Genomic DNA, 19,212 nt, shown 5'->3' with positions numbered 1-19,212 from the left:
CAGTAATAGAGACACAGTAATTAGGTTTAAAGTAAACCTGGGTAATTAAAGGGAGCAAAGAATAGATTACCTTACTTACACTCACTATTTTAAATAAAGAATTAGACCAGTATTTTCCAAATGTGTTCTGCTGAACGCAAGTCCCTTGGAAGGTTCAGCACAGAAAGAAACCTGTGATTAGTTGTTAGAAAAGTAATGAATGCTAAATTGGAGATTGATCATGCATATTGGCTGGTATAAGTTCTAAAAAGTTCTCTAGAAGAGAAATCTATTTAGTTTTTAGCCCTGAATTCGCAAAAATTAACAATGAAACCCGCCTTTTCATGTAATACATAGCAACTTCTGTTTTGTGAAAGTAGTATTTATTTTTATTTCTTGTTTCAAAATGGCAAATATGTGTGGTGTAAAGAGACAAATTCCTAAGTATCTTTTAAATGCCATAAATGTTTCTTGAAATAGGGATGTGTGTGTATTAAGAGAAATGCAAAAGCAAACAAATGGTTTTCTGCTCACAGGAGTAAATGATGTGATGCAGCATGTATTATATAATAAACTGTAAGAAGAGGAAATAATGTATGTCACCACAAGGAACAGGAAAGGAGGAGTAAGGAATGATGAAATCGAGGAATAGACATCTGACTTGTTTTAGAGGATCAGTAGGATTCTACTTGTTTGGAAATGGAAGAAGGTATTTTAGGCCAAGCAAATGAAGAGAGCTCACAGAGTAAATTTGGGAAAGGAAAGGGCAAAAATTTCACCGGAGTGTAGGACATTCATGGGAGAGCTGAGAAACTTGGAAAAGTATTTTGAAAACAGAGGGTTGTGAGTTGCTCTATAAGAAATTAGACTATTAAAAAGTTAGAAGCAGTTGAATCACAGTCTTGTTCTGGAATAAAATAGCTAACTAGAGAGGACGTTTGGGTAGATAAATAATGGAGGCAAGGAAACAGTCAAGGATGGCACATTTTTCTAAAGCAGCAATTTTCAACCTATTTCATCTCCTGGCACACATACTAATTAATGAAATTCCGCGCACCAAAAATACATTTTTTACTGACCTGACAAGAAAATAGGTGTAATTTTGATTCATTCACACCACATGGCTATTGTACTAGCTATTGTCATTTTTTCATTTGACACTAAGAGAAAAGAGGTGAGTGCCCCTGACTAAATAGTCAGGGATAGTGTGTTTAAAAAATTCTTGTGGCACACCAGTGTGCTGCTTGTGGCGCGCCTGTTGGAAATCACTGCACTAAAGTGACTGAGGCAAAGGAAGGGTCTCGTTTTTGATCAAGGTATTGAAAAGCAGAGAATTAAGAGCATAAACTCTTCCTCAACAGAACTTTATGGGCAGCCTTTGGTCCATTTCATAGTATCAGTGCCAAGTCATTTAGCGTGTATTTAAATGTTAACATTTGTAAAATATCTTCTTAGGATATCTTTTTTAACTCATCAAATGACATGCTTTATCATTTCTTAGTTGGTATAACCATATCTTTTGTCACTAAAACTACATGTGCAAGCAGTTCTGGAATGGCGGAGCAATGACCCTTTTCTCACACTATATGCAAAAATTACTCAAAATGTTTTATAGCCCTAAATGTAAAGTCAATACTATAAAACTCTTAGAAGAAAACGTAGGTGTAAATGTTACCTTGAGTTAGGCAAAGTTTTAAAAGCTGTGATGTAAAAAGCATAAGCAAAAGAAGAAAAATTAGATATATTAGAATTTATTAAACTGCAGATTTTTGTGCTTCAAAGGACAATATCAAAAAAGTGAGAAGATAACTCAAAGAATGGGAGAAATATTTTCAAATCATCTTATTTCCTAAAGGACTTAAGGATAGTGTAGAGAACTCTTACAACTCAATAATAAAAAGGGAAACCAATTTAAAAATGGACAAAGGGCCTGAATAAATGTTTCTCCAAAGAAGACATACAAATGGCCAATAAGCACACACGAAAATGCTCAACATCATTAGTTATTATGAAAATGTAGATTAACTACAATGAGATACCAATTTCACAGCCACTAGGACGGCTAGAATAAAAAATGTTGAAGAGGATGTGAAGAAACTGGGACTGCTCATGGAAATCTGTAATGGTGCAGCTGCTTTGGAAAACACTTCAGCACTTCCTCAGAATGTTAATCACGGAGTTACCATATCACCCAGCAATTCCACTTCTAATTACCCAATAGTCATGAAAAGCCATGTTTACACAAAAACCTTGTACATGAACATTCATAGCAGCATATTTATAATAGTCCCCTTTGGAAACAACCCAAATACTGATGAATGATAAATATAATATGGTATATCCATGCAATAGAATGTTATTTGGCAATAAAAAAGAATGAACTATTAATCCATGCTACAACATGGATGAACCTTGACAACATACTAAATGGAAAAAGTCACAAAACATTGCATACTGTATGGTTTCATGCGTCTGGACATTTCATATCTGAGCACTAGGAAATGTGCAGAATAGGCAACTCTATAGAGACAAAAATTAGAGGATGGGGGATGTGGTGGGATTTCTTTTCGGTGACGGAAATGTTCTCTAATTGTTGTGATGGTTTCATAACGGAATATACTAAAACCACTGACTTGTTCACCTTTTTAAAAGAGTGAATTTTATGATATGTGTACTCTACCTCAAAAAGCCATTATATAAGAAAAAAGACATGCACGTGTTCATTCAGTAAATTATTTAAGTGACTCCTAATTGTCAGGCACCTTATGTTGCTCTCTTACCCTCTACTGATCCCACTGTGTGTGACTCACCTAGTCTTTCTCCTGGTCTGTGATTTTCAAGCCTAAATCTGCAGAAGAGTCACCAGGTTTTTTTTAATGCAAATTTTCCAGTCTCCACACCCAGAGAATCTGCCTACTCAGTACATCAGAGATGGGACTTTGCAATCTGCATTTAATAATAATTACACTTAACTATCTCTTTTGCAGTTACTCTGGGAGAACCACATTTAGAAATAGTGCTCTAGCCTGGCTGATGTGGCTCAGTGGATTAAGTGCTGGCCTGGGAACCAAAAGGTCCCTGGTTCAATTCCCAGTCAGGGCACATGCCTGGGTTGCAGGCCAGGTCCCCAGTTGGGGGTGTGTGAGAGCCAAATGAATGTTTCACTAAAAATAAAATGAATAAAGTCTTAAAAAAAAAAAAAAAAGAAATAGTGCTCTGGGAGAATCAAGTCTAATTTTATCAGCCACATTTTTGCTTATTTCCCGCTTACCTTCTTAAAGGGAGACTTACTCTCTGAATTGAATGTGTATAGATTAAACCAAAAAAATTTAGAATATCTCTCATGTTGTGGAGAAGTAGTGTTAGTTCTGAGTGGGTTGAAGGAATCACAAAGGATTAAACTGACAGAATATATGAAAAATTAACACAATGAAAAAACACAAAGGATGAGAGCTGACCAGAAAAATCTGCATGAATTTAGGGGACAATGGGTTAACAGTTACAACACATAGTGGTTATTCAAATTTATAAGAAAATTATTAAGATTCTGGTAGATAAATGCAGAGATAAATTATAAAATTTCACACATAAAAGAGGTACAGATTAACCTCTGGATAATATTTTTATGCTTAGTATAGCAGCAAAATATTAAAATGGCTAGGTGCTATGTTGGTTAAATTGGTGCAGGTTTTCAGAAGCAGGATGTAGTAGAAAGCAGTTAATTTGTCTTATAAACATGATTTAACAGAAACAAAAATACACATATATAAATGTTCAACCAGAAATTTACTAAATGAACAAATTGTTTTATAATTCATTGTACATCAGTATAATAGACTGTTACACAGCATGAATTATGAAGACACACATGCTTATGCATAGGGGAATAATACCTAAAACATGTTTGTGGTAAAAATATGGGTGATGAAACATTTTGAAAATTCTTAATTTTTTAAACATTTTATTAAGAACACTTCTCCAGCATACGACAAAGTTAAAAGAATTTTACATGGAATATCCACATATTAATCACTTAATCACCCTGCTGACAGACTGGCAGTTTCTTCCTCCGCCCCAACCTCCACTGGTTTGCACAGTCAGAAGCAATGAGGCTTTATTTTCGCCAGCGCTGGAACCGTGAGCTGTGCGGTCTGGTCTGGTGCTGGGCGTGCTCCCCAGGTGGTCAAACAAGCGTAGTTCAGGCCACACAGCCAGGAAGTGATAGAGTTGGATCTTAAACTCAGCTGCCTGACTCTGCCTAAGAGGTCTGGGCTTAGTGGTCTTTAAAGCAATGGTTCTCAACCCTTTTGGACATGAGGACGGACCCAAGGAGCTTTTTAAAATGCTAATACCAAGGCCACACGGAAACCTATTAAATCAGAGGATGAACTCAAGCACTTAGCTTTTTAACAGCTCCCGTGGGAGATTCTAATGTGCATCCTGGATTGAGAATTCACCTCCAGCTCCAGGATTCCTTCTACCACTTCCCTTTTAAAGTAGACAGTCTGCAGTGTGACAGTCTGAATCTGTCTGTGAAGCTCCTCAGGCTCCTTCTGCAACTGCTCTCCAGCCCCTCCAGCCCTGCTCCCCTTGTCACCAACTCCGTTCAGATAGATTCAGCAAATAAAAATACAGGACACTCCGTTGAATTTGGATTTCAGATACACAACAAATATGGATTTCAGCTTCATGTCCCATTTAATTATCATGCTGGTTTGGCTCAGTGGATTGAGCGTCGGCCTGCGAGCTAAGTGTCGCTGGTTCGATCTTCCAGTCAGGGCACATCAGAGAAGGAAAACTCTGACTCCAAAAAACCTCCGCTGCCTTGCGGCATACCTCTTCAGGGGAAAGGCTAAGGGAGTAAACCCCGACAGAAAATCCGGAGCCGGAGTCCCTAAGGCGGTTTGACGTTGTAGTCAACACCGGCAACTCCTGCGGCGCACCTGAAGCCAAGCTGTATTGACTCTGTCTTTCCCCTTGGATCCTTCAGCTGCGAAGAGAGGGGGGGTCTGCTGCATGGGCAACAGCTGGCCCTCCATATCACCCTGCCCAGGCTTTGTAGCTTCACTAGAGAGGACACTCCAGCGTCATCGCAAGATGTCGACTCAACACGGGAGGAGACAGATACCGGTTATAAGCTCATCCGATTGGCGAAGGAAACAAGCGCCAGGGGTCTCCTCTGACGGTGGGAGAGGTCATCGCACCTCACTGGACAGCTACCGCCCGCCTCAAGCTGGGCAGCCCCCAGCCAATTAGGTGCCGTCTCGCCATGGCTCGCCTGCCCCACTGGGTGCGTGGGGATCAGAGAGGCGTCTCTCGAAAAGTGGGCCACAAAACACTCGCACCAGGCAATTCCAAGCAAAAAACAAGAAAGAAGCCTCCAGCTCTTCGCCTCGCTAGCTGGAACATCAGGACCATGTGTCCCGGACTTACTGCAGACCTTCCGTGGATCAATGATGCCAGGAAAACCGCCGTCATTGACAGGGAACTGGCACGACTAAACATCGACATTGCGGCTCTACAGGAGACCCGGTTGGCCGACAACGGAACTATCAGAGAAACCAATTACACCTTCTACTGGCAAGGGAAGTCTCCGGACCAACCAAGACAGCACGGTGTTGGGTTCGCTGTGAAGAACACGCTTGTTAACTCCATAGAGCCACCCACAGGAGGCACAGAGAGATTACTTACCCTCCGATTGTCAACAACTTTCGGCCCAGTCAGCATTCTTAGCGCGTACGCCCCAACCCTCTGCGCCACCACCGAAGAGAAAGAACAGTTCTACCATGCACTGGATGAAGCGTTATCCAAGATCCCCAGAAGTAACGCTCTTTATCTCCTTGGAGACTTCAACGCAAGAGTAGGAGCCGACCACATGGCCTGGCCCACCTGCCTCGGAAACTTTGGGAGAGGAAAGATCAATGAGAATGGTCAGCGACTGCTTGAGCTTTCGTGTCACCACGGCCTGTGCGTGACAAACACATTCTTCAAGTGCAAAGAGATCCACCAGGTGTCATGGAGGCACCCCCGCTCCCACCACTGGCACCAGCTTGACCTCGTCATCACCAGAAGAACGGATATTGGCAGCACTCTCCTCACCCGCAGCTACCACAGTGCAGACTGTGACACGGACCATGCCCTCGTGGTAAGCAAGGTGCGCATAATGCCGAAGAGGTTGCACCACTCCAAGATGAAGGGTCGCCCACGCATCAACACCAGTTGTGCCAGCAACCCAGTTAAGACCCAGCAATTCATCAACAGGATGGAAGATGCACTCGGCGAGGGAATGGCGGCAGATGACATTATTGAATCCAATTGGTCACGTCTCTGCGACGCCATATACAACTCCGCCATTATTGCTTACGGGAAGAAAGAGCGGAAGAACGCTGACTGGTACGAGGCTCACTGGGAAGAAATGGAACCCGTGATCGAGGCTAAGAGGAAGGCCCTACTGGCTTACAAGGTCACGCCCACTCCCAGTACACTTCAAGCTCTACGGGCTGCCAGGAACAAGGTCCAGAAGACCGCCCGCCACTGTGCCAACACCTATTGGCTAAACCTGTGCAGAAGCATTCAGGAAGCCGCCGATATAGGCAACGCACGAGGAATGTATGAGGGTATCAAGAAGGCAACAGGCCCAATCCCCTCCAAGATCGCCCCCCTTAAGTCCAAGACAGGTGAGGTCATCACTGACCAGGAACAGCAAATGCGGCGGTGGACCGAGCACTACCTCGAGCTGTACGCAACGAGGAACACCGTAACAGACACTGCTCTTAACGCCATCCCAGACCTACCAGTCATGGAGGAGCTAGACACCCCACCTACTGCGGCAGAGCTCGGCAAAGCCATCGACCGCCTCGCTTGCGGGAAAGCACCAGGAAGCGACGGAATCCCTCCAGAAATCCTAAAGAGCGGGAAACCAGTCCTGCTACAGCCGCTCCACCATCTACTCTGTCTCTGCTGGAAGGAGGGTTACATCCCCCAGGATATGAGAGACGCCAACATTATCACCATGTACAAGAACAAAGGAGACCGCAGCGACTGCAACAACTACCGGGGCATCTCTCTCCTCAGCGTCGTCGGCAAAGTATTCGCCTGGGTCGCTCTTGCCCGCCTGCAGACCCTTGCTTCCCGCGTCTACCCAGAGTCCCAGTGTGGCTTCAGAGCTGGCCGCTCAACAGTGGACATGATCTTCTCCCTACGCCAGCTGCAGGAGAAGTGTCACGAGCAGCATAAACCACTCTACCTCGCCTTTATCGACCTTACGAAGGCGTTTGATCTGGTCAGTCGAAGCGGACTCTTCAGCTTGCTACGGAAGATTGGCTGTCCACCACATCTGCTTGCTGTGGTCATGTCCTTTCACGACAACATGCACAGCACGGTGTCCTACAACGGCGCAACCTCTGAGGCCTTCCCAGTCAGCAGCGGAGTAAAGCAGGGCTGCGTCCTCGCGCCTACGCTGTTCGGAATCTTCTTCTCCATGCTCCTCCAATACGCCTTTAAGGACTGCAGTGAGGGTGTCTTCATTCACACCAGATCCGATGGCAAGCTCTACAACCTGGCCCGTCTACGAGCCAAGACCAAAGTCAAAGAGGTGCTCATCTGTGAGATGCTCTTCGCCGACGACGCAGCCTTGACAACACACTCCGAAGAGGGACTCCAGCAGCTAGTCACTTGCCTTTCCCACGCATGCAAGGAGTTCGGACTAGCCATCAGCCTGACGAAGACGAACGTTATGGCTCAAGGCACGGGGACTCCCCCATGCATCACCATCGACGGATACACCCTGGAGGTTGTCAACGACTTCACTTACCTCGGGTCCACCATCTCGAGCTCTCTGTCAGTCGACTTGGAGGTCAATCGGAGAATCGCCAGGGCAGCCACAGTTATGGCCAGACTGAACCGGCGAGCGTGGAACAATTCCAGCCTCACTGAGAAAACCAGACTGCGCATCTACCAAGCCTGCGTACTCAGCACTCTCCTCTATGGCAGCGAGACGTGGACCACCTACGCAAGGCACGAAAGGAAACTCAACAGCTTCCACATGAGGTGCCTGCGACGCGTCCTGCATGTCGCCTGGCAGGATAAGGTCCCCAACACTGAGGTGCTGAAGCGAGCCAACATGAGCAGTTTGCATGCAGTTCTTAGTGAGAGACGCCTCAGGTGGCTCGGCCATGTCAAAAGAATGGATGCAGGCCGTATTCCCAAAGACCTCCTCTACGGCGAGCTAGCAGAAGGCCAGAGGATGACAGGGCGCCCAAAACTGCGGTTCAAAGACATCTGCAAAAAGGACATGACACAATGCTCCATCAATCTCAACACATGGGAAGTTCAAGCAGACGACCGCCTAGCCTGGAGGCTCGCGGTCAGGCAAGGTACGTCACGCGCGGAGGCTGCGCGCAACGAGGAGGCGGTCCAGAAAAGATCGAGGCGGAAGCAGCGTCAGCAGCAGCAACAACGGCCATCTGCCTTCACTTGTAACAAGTGCGGCAGGGATTGTCACTCCCGAGTCGGACTGCACAGCCATTCTCGGCGGTGCAGATAGACTCTCAAGAAGCTACGCCATCGTCTCTCGAGACGGACGGCTGCCGACGAATCACTTAAATTCTACTACTAACATGTTGTTATACTTTAGCATATAATTATCTAACCTTAATATTTTTATTTTTCTCATTAAAAGTATAAAATTTCCTTCAGCTATGAAGTAATAATGTGCTATTTCTTGAGAGATGCTTCTTTTTGATTAACAGAGGAATAACTTAAATTTCCTTTAAAAGGTTTAGATCAAGTCCTTGTAAGTTTGTATATGGCCACCAGGTGTAGCTCTGAGCCTGTAGCACCCTGGGTTAAACATCTACAGGGAAGGTTTTAGTAAAGATAAATTTTAAATGCAATCAGATTTGTTTATTTGGATGAGAATATAGTACACTTCTTCATTAAGATCTAAAGTAATTTAGGTTATATGTTTATTTTATTGTTTAAAAAGCCTTTGCCACAATTTCTCTTACTAGGAGCGTTCTTCTTACTACATAGCCTCCAGGTAAAAAGTTTTGGGTTATGCAGCAAATACGTTCATGTTATCAGTTTTTGAAAGGATAATTTTAAGAAGGTTTTAAATTAGTCATGGATATAAAAATGTTCAGACTTTTACTTGTACAATGAAAACTCATTGCAACTATTATTTTTCTTTGGTGTGATTGTTCGGACTTTGGTCTTCCCTGTCCTTCATTTTCTTAAAGGTACATAATGTCTGTAGTGCATACCTGTCTTGCTTACCTTCTCCCCCCCTCTCCCTGCCCTGCCTTTTCTCTCCTCTGTCCTCTTTCCCAGTTTTCTCTTCCCTGTACCCCTCCTTTTTATCCCCATTACTAGTTCATTTAGAGAAAGCTTATTTACTACTGAAAGAATTAAATTGCTGTTAACAGATATTCTAGAAACATAAAATATTTCTTCAACAACTTCATACTAAGGTACAGACTCAGGTTATTACCATTGTGTTTTTATAACTGCCAAAAATATTATGCAGTTATATTAGGCGGGTCAAACAGTGTTAGCCAGGTTAATGGAGTCTCAGATGTGGCACTAACTTGCAGGTTCTGCGGGGGGAGGGTTTAGAAAAGGGATAATGGCCTCAGCTCACCTTGATGCCAGACAATGCAGTTCCCCCTTTTTGCACCTAGTGTCTTTCAAGCTGCTACCCCAGTGCTGGAGATCAGAGGGGGTGAGTCTGAGTAGGTGAGTCCGTGTGTGGGTTCTTTAAGAGGAACTGCTTGGGGCTCCAGCAGTTTCTTCCACCAGCTAAATCCTCACTGGTTTTTGCAGCCAGAAGTTGTGGAGACTTATCTTCCTGGCACTGGAACCCTGGGCTGGGGGAGCTGGTGTGGGGCTGGGACTCCTCAGTCCCTAGATGTCCTTCCTAAGTTTTTATCCACCACACATAGGTAAGTGACCAGCCCGTTCTGCATCTGCACCCCTCCTACCAGTCTGGATGGATGTGGTTTCTTTAATTCCATAGTTGTCAGGCTTCCGTTTAACTTGATTTCTGATGGTTCTGACTGATGGTTGTTCTGTATTTTAGTTGTAATTTTGATGTGGCTGTGTGAAGAGGTGAGCCATGTCTGCCTATGCTGCCATCTTGATCTGAAGTCTCACAAACATAGTTTTGATAGTGACTATTGTGTTTCCCTGAGTCATGGCTTGCATCATCTGCAATTTGATTTGTGGTTCACAAAATTTTATTTCCACTGTATCCTTTTCAACACCACACAATCATCAGCCATAACAGATGATAATGTGGTTTAGTAGGAAAACCTGCATAATTTCTTTTGGGCTATTGTAAGAATCTTCCTCTTTGTTTTTAAAGCAAACAAACTTTATGCCCTATTTAGTGATTTTTTAAATTTCTTATTTCATTGTGTTTAAAATCATGCTAGAGGGTATTTTAAATTTGATTCTTTACTAATTAATAAGATTGACAAAATTATTTCTTTGTGTTTTTGCAAGTAGGGAAGGGGTGCTGTTTGTTCTAACATGATGGTAGCATATACAGGTAAAAACCTGAGCCAGGGTAGATGACTTGAATATAATTAAGTAAACCCTTAGACCCTGATACAACAGTTGATTTAAAAATGTACTTTGGTTGTTAGTTTAATCTACTGCTCAGTTCTCCCCTCTTTTTGCATTAAAAATTCCTGAAGTCTGGAACTGATACCTGTTTCACAATTAAAGGCTATGGTAGAATAAATGACCACAGTGCGTGAGTTAGGGTGGGTGCTGGGCACTTCACCTACATCATCTCATTTAATCTTCACAACGACCCTAGAAAGCACAGGTATTATTTCTTTTACTGAGGAAGAAGGAAGGTGCAGCATGGGAAATGAGGTTCTTGGCAAGGGTCCCCTTCCTCATCACTGAAATTATGTGTGGGACATCAGGACAGATGCTGAAGACACTAAGCTGCGTGAGTCTTTGTTCTAAAAAGTCTTTAATATGGTTGTTGAGGCAAGAGGTAACTGAAAAAAATGAGACAAGAATTGCTCGCTAAGTGCCATTAATCCTTTAGTGGTGTCTCCCAGCAAGATGAATTGATCTCGGGGTCAGCAAACCTACCAAAGACTATCCCTAGTAGATTCCAAAATGAAGTGCAACTCCATTGGTTTTACATAAGTCTGTTTACTGCCCATATATTCGTGAGAGCGCTAAAATGTATTTCCCCTGATTATTTTCTTGAAGTGATATGGAAGGATAGCTTCTGTACAAGAAATAAAATATCCTTAGGAACCAAGCCATACATTATTTAACTACTTTGGTGAATCAGAAGTCTTGTAATTTTCAAACATGAAGATAGTTTTCTTGGATGGCTGGTGTAAAGATTCACTATACGTGTAAAGAGATAAATTTTAATTTCTGTGCATGTTTAATTTTTTAATAAAAATATTCTATTGTAGGAGATAGGATCTCTTTAATAGAAAAAGTTTGTAGTCGAAACTTATTTTTCAGGCCAAAGCCATTGCCAGCGACTGACTATGTAGAACCGGTAAGTAACTGTAATACAGAATACAAAATTGCCAATTCTGATTTGAGTATAGATTAGAGTGAGTTTATTAGCTTCACACCAATTTGAAGGAAAACACACAGTGGTTATATGCAATAGTTTTTGCTTTTACTCTTTATCATCAGAGCTTGAGAGAAAGGGAACCGTCACACAATGCTGGTAGGAATGCAAAATGGTGCCCTGGAAAACATTCTGGCAGTTCCTAAAAAGATTCGACATAGAATTACCATATGACCCTGCCAAAGTATATACCTAAGAGAAATAAAAATGCACATCTACATAAAACTTGTAAAGAATGTTTATATCAGCATTATTTATAATAACTAAAAAGTAGAGCAATCCAAGTATCCATCAGTTGTTGAATGGATAAATAAAATGTGGTATATCCATATAATGGAATATAATTTGGTAATTTGTTCATAAAAAGAAATAAAATGTTGACATATGCTATAATATGAACTAACCTTGAAAACGTTGTGCGAAGTGAATTAAGCCAGTTACAAAGGACCACGTATTGTATGATTCCATTTATATGAAATATCTGGAGTAGACAAATCCATAGAGACAAAGTAGATTAGTGGTTGCCAGGGGCTCAGGGAGTTGTGGGTAAATTGGGAGCAACTGATAATCTTGGAGTAATGAGAATGTTCTAAAATTGATTGTTGTAATGACTGCACAATTTTGTGAATATGCTAAAAACTATTGAATTATATACTTTAAATGGGCGAACTTTATGGTATATAAATTACGTCTCAATAAAGTTGTTTAAAGTAACTCCTGGTTCCAGTTCAAATATTTCTAAATATTTGTATGATGATAAAAAGTAAAGGCAAACAGAACAGCATGAGCACTAGAAGTAATTGGTTGAAGGCCACCAGTGAACCAAGGTCCTCTGGCTTGTAATGGCTCTTCAGGACCATAGGCAGCACCACACAGGTCTCGCTCCCACTCCCATTTCAAGCGATGCTCTTCTTCATACGGTGCAAATGCAAGTAAGCTAGAGAAGAACGAGTGTGTTCAAAGATGATGTTCAAAAAAAGGTAAAACCATTGCTGCTCGTACAGATATAAAAATGAACACATGTTAATGATTGTGGTTAGCTCATTCAGTGAGGGAAATAGGCAGATGTTGTAACTGGTTCAAAAGGGAATTCAAAGAGCAGACATTTATACAGAGTTGTAGAAAAAAGCCAATGAGCAGGCCTGGAATCAGATCATCTGGCAGAGTGTGTTGTACATCGCCATGCTCAGCAACGAGAGGCTAGAATCACGTGGCCTAGGGGGTGTCCTCTAGACGGTGTAGAGTTTTCTGTGGACACACACGTTCTCATTTTTCCCCCCACCAGGTGTTTGCCCCAAATAGACCGTAATGTGCATGGAGGGTGGGGGTGGAGTTCGGGTGAGAAGGAGTGAGAGCAGAAAGGACCCAATCATTCAACAGTTTGTGCCCAGAGCTGTAGACCTGACAGCAGTGATGGAGGCATATAGCAGAGATAAGAGAAAGGAAAATGTATTGTGATGGGAGGCAATGGCTGTAGAGAAGGACACAAAAAAGGGAAGGGGAAGGTCACCCAGGTGGGGGTGAGGAGACCTTAAATAGATGGACTGTGACAGATGCTTGATTAGAGGGACATTAGAGTCCAGGCTACGCCCCTGCTTTTGAGATGCAAGTCTGTTGTTGCTGAAGAAGTGCTTTAAAAACAACTCATTTTTCAGGTGACCCATTTACCTATTAAACTAGTTTGCCAACATCAGTTTACCACAGAATCAGTTAATCGATTCATCAATTTGATTCACTTTCGCTGTAGCGTTGGAAAATGGCTCATTTAATGAATGGGTTTTCAGCAAATTGGTTTACTTCCCCAGTCAGAAGAGTCTGCCAAAGTTGAGTTGCCTTTTGAAAGCCACGTTCTCATTCATTAATTTACGCCTTCATTCACTGGCAGTTTTTTACGCACTATTCTAGGGGAGAACTTTCTGTCAATAGATCTGCAGAAGGAAATCCGCTGTATAGAAAACATAATTGATAAATATGTCTTATTTCCATAAAAAGAAAATTGTAAGGATTTACCAAAAATGTAAGCTCTATATGAGTAGGGAATTAACTTATTCACTGTTAAAATCCTAATGCTTAAAAAAATGCTTAAGATATGGCAGATGCTTAATAAGTACTTTTTGAATGAATTAATTTAAGTGTAAGTGCCTAAGTGAATGTGCTTCTCTTTATTCCTGATGTGTGCTCTATCAAATATTTGAAGAATTTGCAAAGACTGATTTCCTTCCCCCTCCTTAATGATCTCTGCAAATGTAGTATGGATACCCTAGCAGCTACAGAAACTAAAATTTTCATCTCACTGCTTTCTTTGATAGCATATGCAAACAGGCTTCAAATCTATGGCCCCATGGATTGGGCTTCTGAAAAAGGTGTCTCAGAAATGTCTTATATGTTGAGGCTTTAAATTCCTCAGTGATATCCCAGCCTTCTCCTGATTTAATATCATGCTAATACGCATCCAAACTGGGTGTTAGCCTCTGGCCACAACTCCAGTTTTTCCCTTTTTTTCAGCACTGAATGATTAATTAATCAATCAATTAAATTTTTATTTGAACAGTCATATAGGAAACTCTAAAAACCCAACAAATATTTGTGGGGCTCTTTCTCTTCCTGCATTGGGCTAGGTAGGACTTTAAGGGGGGACAGATGTCCCACAGGATGAATTCAAGAAATGAATAGGTTGGGTTTTAAAAATTCACGTGTAGGTTGCTCGACACAGGTCACCTGTTCTTCCCACTAAAATGCTGTTATGAACCAGCATTAGGTTCCTGAGTGGGCTCGCAGCACTTGAATTCCCAGTGTAGCAGTGAGCATGGCCAGAGAGTGTGGTGTGAAAAGACAAAGGACTTTGGGATCAGTTAGACCTGAATTTGAGGAGCTGGGTGACCCTGGGTAACCTCTGTCTTCTGTGACATGATAATGATAATGTCTACCCTAAAGAGAATGGTAATTAATGAGATAATGTAATATGAAAATCCTTCTCAGGGTGTTCCCTATCTTTTTGTATATCCACACCCCCCTCCCTTTTCTGTTTCCCTGAAAGAGAATAGAGTGACCATGATTTAGCATTTCAGTACCTGCTTCATCAGCTGCTCCTGTTGTAATACGCAAAGTGGTGCCCTCAGGAGCTGTTTACTCACACAGGGCTATTTCTTCTACATTAAATGGTCTTAGAGTGTTCTTTTACGTTTTTACAGTTTAGATGCCTCACATCACTGTAAAGCATCACTTCTGGCTGTTATTAATGTTTAGTTCTAGTTTTATTATGTGCTACTCTTAATCTTCAAGGGTGAGAACCCCGAGGGCTTTATTCATTAGCATTGCCTATAAGCCTAACACAGGCGCTGAGGATTTAGAGGCTCTGTCATGAAGAATGGATAGCGTTTGTTACTGTTGTGGAAAAGCCTTTACTTACAGTTTTACCTGAAGTCACAGATCAGGAACAAAGCGACACTCCAGAGCCATAACATGTAACCTCGGCCCTTCTTCAACAAGGAGATGAGGGCAGCACTGTTGTGTGCAGTTTTCTGCTTGTTGGCTGTCTCTGCCTCTAGTTTTGAGGTCACAAATGAACATTATTAAACTCACCATGATTCTTGAGTGCAAAACAGAAAGAATGTTGCTAGTTGAAAGGCATGTGATTTGGACAGAGACAAAAGAAGGAAAATAATGCAATGGCAAGAAAACGGGCCCAAGGAGAGAATTGTTTAACAGTAGGATTAATTCTGAAGGCCCAAGAGCAAATTCTGTCACATGCAAGTGTCATGCCTGTGTAATGGACAAAAATAGGTTAAGTGTTGCATGTGTGAAATGGTTCATGCACAAGGCTATTCGCTATAGCTCTGTAATAGAAGAAACCTGGAAACAACCTGACTCTATAGCAAAAGTAGGTGTTTCAGGAAGACTGTGGGTAAGGTTTGCCCTTGGGAAAGATCACGTTGGTGGTAGGATAGACTTGTGGACCAAGGAGAGGGCAACAGATGAGAAGAAACAGTGGGAGGATTGGAGAAGGCTGAGTGGGTTGGCAGGTAATGTAGGGTATCTTAGTCTGCTCAGGCTGCCGTAACAAAATACCGTATCGTAGACTGGACGGCTTAAAGAGAAATTGATTTTCTCACAGTTCTGGAGGCTAACAATCCATGATCAAGATTCTGGCCAATGAGGTGTCTGGTTAGGGTCCACGTCCTGGCTTTCATATGGCCGCTTTCTTGCCGTGTGCACACATGATCTCTTTTTTTGTGGATCCTTGGAGAGAGGGACGGGGGAGGGATTCTCCAGTGTCTCTTTTTATAAGGACACTAAACCTGTTGGAGCAGGGCCCCAGCCTTATGAACTCATTTATCCTTAATTGCCTCCGTAAAGGCCCTCTCTGCAAATATAGTAACGTTGGGATTAGAACTTCAACACATGAATTTTCGGGCGTCGGGGGGGACACAATTCAGTCCACAGCACAGGGTGTCTTTTTATCCCTAAGTGTTTCCTGTTCACAGTGTAGAGGACCATGAGTTTAGGTATCTACCAGAACTGGGTGCTTATCACGTACCAACTAAGTGACCTTGGGGAAGTTTCTTAAATTCTCTCACCTATACAATGGAGATAACACTGCCTTTTCCCAGTGTTGTGAGAGCTGCATGAGACAGTGTTCTCAGAGGCTTTGGGCCCTGGGTCTGCCCGGCGATGGGTATTTGGGAATGGGCAGTTTTGCACATTGGTAGGCACTTTGCTTTTTTGTAATGTTGTCATTGATTTTATGGTTTTCACTTACAATTTCAGGGTTACTACCCACCAGCACAAAGGGAGTAACTAGGATTCAGTGCAGAAGAGAATAAGCCTACTTTTCTCTCCCCTGTGATTTCATGGAATGCAGTGCATTGGAGGGGGCTGGGCTGCCTGTCTGCGCGTGAGTGTGGCTTATGGGAACTTTTTCTGTTCAGATGTCTCATCTTCAGTGTTTATTATTTTGTGGTCACCATTCTTGATAGCCTATTTCTCTATCTAATACTTATGAAATGTTTTAAGTAAACATTGGAAAATGATACAACACAATGCACTGCTAATAGAAAACAGCAGGGGGAAAGAAAGAAGTCCTTTTAATTTTTATTACTCATCTACTTCTATTAAATTTGTGATTGAGATTAAGGTTACCTGGGAGAAACACAGAGAGGAAACCTGAACTAGCAACGTGAACATTCCATATAGTAGGTCTTCAAATGGGGCTTCCTCTTCTTTGAGGATTCGGTGGGTACATCTTATTTTTTGACTTCAATCACACATTTACAAAGAAAAAAAGGAAGAGAAATAAATTTAAAAAAGAAAAGAAGAAAAGAAAAATAATGCAGAAAGGAAAAACAAATAAGAAAAAAATTTAAAGGAGAAATTAAGGAAAATGAAAAACTAAAAAAATGACAAAAAAGAAAAATAAGAAAAAGAAAACATAATGGAAAAAATAATGGCAAAAACAAAGCTAACTAGTCCAAGGCCAACAGGTCACCACATTCAGCTTCTTGGGCATTAAGGGACAAAAACCTCAGCCCTGCCAGGGCTGTTTACAGAGGAGTGGTTTGTGATCTATTACAGTGGCGCCGTATGAGGTCAGAGCAAGAAATGGATCAAGCATGGCTAGGGGTAAACTACAGTGGTTTTCTCACTGTTTGGTTTCACGACCCTTTTGCTCTGAAATATAAAAAAAAGGACACCGCCCTTCCCCAAAGAGCTTTTTGTTTATGTGGGATATTAAAGATTGATATTCACTTTATTAGAAGTAAAAATTTGTAAGATGCAAAAATAAAATAAAATGAAAAGTCTTACGTATTTGCATGCTCCAGGTCGTAGTTCAAATATCACCTGAGAGAAAACCTTCCCTGACCCACCCACTCCTACCTGCCTCAGCCAGCCCACCCCGTTTGTCATCCTCACAGCGCTGACCACAGGGCACCTGGTCTGGGTCACTGCCTGTCCTTCCCATGAAGGCGGGAGCATGACTGTAGTGTTCACTGTGTCTAGCACAGTAATGGCAACAAAATAGGTGTTGAATAAATAGAAAACTGTGGGGCCACAAAAGAATATGTGGCCAACTACTTAATCAAAGTGATTTGTTAAACAATCTTTAAAAAATTCACGTTCTGTCTTCACTCAGCTTTTGGGACAGATAAAGGAAAGAGGAGAGCTGAAATTTGGGTCTCCAGGTATGTGGGTGCGTGGGGAGGCTGAGGACAGGCCAAAAGGTAGGAGCCTTGCTGTAGAGATTAAAGAAGATGATTTGTCCCTCCTTCCAGTGGTTCTTGCCAAAGGACGCCTTGAATTTGGATCTGCAGTGAGGCTGCAACGTAATTTTACACTTTGAACATTCATTTCCAGATGACACAGAGGACGTCTCAGGTGACCTTAAGCAGGCCATTTAAGCTTAAATGACCCAACTCTGTGGAGAGATGTGATGGTGAGGCTGGTTAATTTACATTTGTAAAAACACTTGGAAGCCTCTGGATGGGAGGACTTCTGCAGAGGTAAAGAGGGTGAGGTCACATGTTGGGTCCCATCCTACCCTTCTATGGCGGCCCAGAGGGAGCAGGCAGGCTTGAGGACACTTAGGGGGAGCCTCTGGCACCTTGTATTCAGACTAATCCTCGAAGAAAGCTCCCTACTTTCAGTACATGGAGCATTTTAATCACACGTGTAAGTTATTCTAGTAATTACTTTCCTTTACCCTGGCTGGTTTGGCTCAGTGGATTGAGCGTCAGCCTGCGAGCTAAGTGTCGCTGGTTCGATCTTCCAGTCAGGGCACATCAGAGAAGGAAAACTCTGACTCCAAAAAACCTCCGCTGCCTTGCGGCATACCTCTTCAGGGGAAAGGCTAAGGGAGTAAACCCCGACAGAAAATCCGGAGCCGGAGTCCCTAAGGCGGTTTGACGTTGTAGTCAACACCGGCAACTCCTGCGGCGCACCTGAACCCAAGCTGTATCGACTCCGTCTTTCCCTTGGACCCTTCAGCTGCGAAGAGAGGGGGGGTCTGCTGCATGGGCAACAGCAGACCCTCCATATCACCCTGCCCAGGCTCTGTAGCTTCAGCTCCACTGGAGAGGACACTCCAGCGTCATCGCAAGATGTCGATTCAACACGGGAGGAGACAGATACCGTGTCACTCCCGAGTCGGACTGCACAGCCATTCTCGGCGGTGCAGATAGACTCTTAAGAAGCTACACCATCGTCTCTCGAGACGGACGGCTGCCGACGACGACTTTCCTTTAATACTTCTCTGCGACAGTCTCAGCTTTGTGGTAAAGGGACTCTTGAGAGGGATTTGCCTGTGGGGTTTTCCCTCCCCAGCATGTCGGTTTGTTACTTTTTACCTTACATCAGCGATACTGGGCTCCTAAGCATGACAATCCCTGTTGCTGAGCTGACTGGGACCCAAGGTGCCGGGGTGTCATTTCATCAATTATAGACAGATGTTTGTAAGTCACAGTCAGAGATTAGAATAAGCTCAGAAAGAAGAGAGAAAATTTCCAAGCAAGCTGCCAATCTATGAGTTAATTATATCCATTTATAGAAACGGTATTAATAGTTACTTAAGAAATAATGCCAACAAAATAGAACATTTTCTGCTCTCTTCCAGCAAGGTCAATACA

The sequence above is a fragment of the Furipterus horrens genome, unplaced genomic scaffold (genome assembly GCF_987537825.1).
Source record: "Furipterus horrens unplaced genomic scaffold, mFurHor1.1.pri manual_scaffold_9, whole genome shotgun sequence".
Taxonomy (NCBI): Eukaryota; Metazoa; Chordata; class Mammalia; order Chiroptera; family Furipteridae; genus Furipterus; species Furipterus horrens.
Note: the sequence above shows the minus strand (reverse complement) of the source record.